Here is a 2,763-nt window from a genome sequence, read left to right on the forward strand (position 1 = left end):
TGTTGAGAAGATCGAATAAGAATCACTTCCGGAACACAAAAACACGCGTAATAAGAATCTTACTTCCTGGACACAAAACTGAAGCGTAATGTATCACTGACCTGAACACAAAACGAGGCTGAATAAGAATCTATTCCTGGAACACAAAACGATGGATGAATATGAATCTACTTCCTGGACACAAAACGACGTGAATATGAATCTACTTCTGAACACAAAAAAACGACTGAATAAGAATCTACTGCCTGAACACAAAACTAGCTGTGGAATATGAATCTACTCCTGGAACACAAAGAACGAGCGTGAATCTGAATCTACTTCCTGGAACACAAAACGAAGCGTGAATAAGAATCTACTTCCTGGAACACAAAACGAGGCGTGAATAAGAATCTACTTCCTGGAACACAAAAACGAGGCGTGAATATGAATCTACTTCAATACACTCAAACAAAAAGAACATTCCGAACAGTTGATTCAAAAGATAAATCCATGATTTATTACAGATATCTGATTATATTCCATCATATTATTTTTTTAGTCTTCATATTCAGGCAATGTTTTTCCATGTATACAGGGTTAAAGTGATAAGTGTTCAGTGTTGCTGCACCTCATGTTAGAACAATTGATGACATGGTATAGATAGTAAATCCAAGGTCTACTGGGCTTCCTCAGGGGCTGTTTCAGGGACACACATTAAGACTAAACCTGGAATAAAAAGCTTTTTAACATTTTTTATAGTGGCTCCATTGATCTGGCTTTTTTTTGGTCCAGAACTAAGCTTCACCTGTGTGGGAAACCGTCCCCAAAAATTGCAAGAGACTCAACTAAAACCGTTCTAATTTCCATGACCCACCACATTCATTTGATATTTTTCATTCATCTTTTTTTAACCCGGTGAGTCCCAAAACAATATAAACAAAACAATATTTTCAGGCAGATTACAGTCTTGAGCTTCAAACAAGGAAGGTTTTTCTGCATCCTAGAAACACGACTAAGCTTTATGACGACGTATAAAAACCTAAATGCTCTTCTTCAAAACGTCTCGGGAAGAAATATTATCAATCAGTACTTTAATCAATCTAACAATCTATTATCTTGACTGATTAACATCATGTACGATCAATCATGATGAAATAAGAAACTATTTTCTTTTGACAGAATAGAGACACATTGCTTTCCAAGACTTGTTGATTTAACACAGGTAAACTCTGGCTAAAAGCAGTCATGCATAGATTTCCAATGACCAATCACATTGGAGGGAAGATGTTTTCTGACCAATCACATCGAAGGGAAGATGTTTTCTGACCAACCACATCGAAGGGAAGATGTTTTCTGAGCTTGAACATTCCTCAGTCAATCCAACACAATCTCAATCAATTCCATATCAACTGGACTTTACATGAGGAAACAAACATAGCTACATTTGAGCAAATATTGTTTTTAACTTAAAACATCAGACTACACATGATGTACTGACTGAGTAATGTCGTTGTATTATGATGATTATAATAACATCAACTTGTAAGTTCGTGTATGTCTTAGGCTAGCTATATTGTGGATTATAACAGCAAACTCTGGTAAGTTCTGTATGCTCTGGGCTAGCTATATGTATTATAAACATCAATCTGAATTGTAGGTTCTGGTAGTCGTAAGTTCTGTATGGCTCTGGTTTGGTTCTGGCTAGCTATATGTGATTATAATATTCAACTTGGATAGTTTCTGGGTAGTGTTTGAAGGCTTCAGGCTAGCTATATTGTGATTATTAAATAACATCAATTGTAGGTTCTGTAGGCTCCTTAGCTATAGCTATATTGATTAACAACATAACTCATGGTAAGGTTCTGGTATGGTTTGTAAGGCTGCTAGCTAGCTATAGTGGAGTTATAATAACATAACTTGTGTTCTTGGTATGTATCTGGTAAAGGTCTGGAAGAGCTATATGTATTATAACAACATCAACTCTGAAGGTTCTGGTAAGGCTCTAGGCTAGCTATATGTATGTATAATAAATAACTTGGTAAAGTTCTGTATGGCATCTAGGCTTAGCTATATGTGATTATATAAATCAACTCTTGTAAGGTCTGTATGTTCTGGTATGGTCTAGGCTATGCTATATTAATTATAATATAACATAAACTCTGGGTAGAGATTCTGGCTGCTCTAGGTAGTATGTGTTCATTTGATACAAATATTACAAATCATCAAGTTTTAAAACTTCAATTTAAGGATCTTGATCGTCTGACTTATGAGTGCGGTTCGTCATAGTCCTGCAAAACGCTAGAGTGCAAAAAAATATTTTAAAAGCAGTTTTCTATCGATTGAATCTAAGGAAGATGATTAAAAGTGAATCTGCAAACTATCAGAGGACCAGTTTTACATGCATGAAATAATGATTACTAGAACGGGAAAAGACATGAGAACAGGGAAGATTGAAAGGGATTTCGTTCTACTATTATACTTTCTATGGTTACATTGCCTTGATTGCAGGTACGAGAAAGTGAACGTCATGCTGATCGATTGCATTCAGAATCGCTACAAAAATATTACACTTCATAATATAATATATATTTGGAAAAAGTTTATACATAGGAAAAAGTAAAACAGTTTATAGAAAGTGTATATACAGAACATAGAAAAGTTAAAATAGAAATTAAACAGTTAAACATGAAATAATGTACAATAAAAGTACAAAAGTAGGTTGCAAAATCAGCAACTTTCCCAAATTTCCGACATTTTCCAAAAATCCTGTTTAAAACAAGTGAA

Source organism: Salvelinus sp. IW2-2015, unplaced genomic scaffold (assembly GCF_002910315.2).
Source record: "Salvelinus sp. IW2-2015 unplaced genomic scaffold, ASM291031v2 Un_scaffold2213, whole genome shotgun sequence".
In the NCBI taxonomy this organism is placed as follows: domain Eukaryota; kingdom Metazoa; phylum Chordata; class Actinopteri; order Salmoniformes; family Salmonidae; genus Salvelinus; species Salvelinus sp. IW2-2015.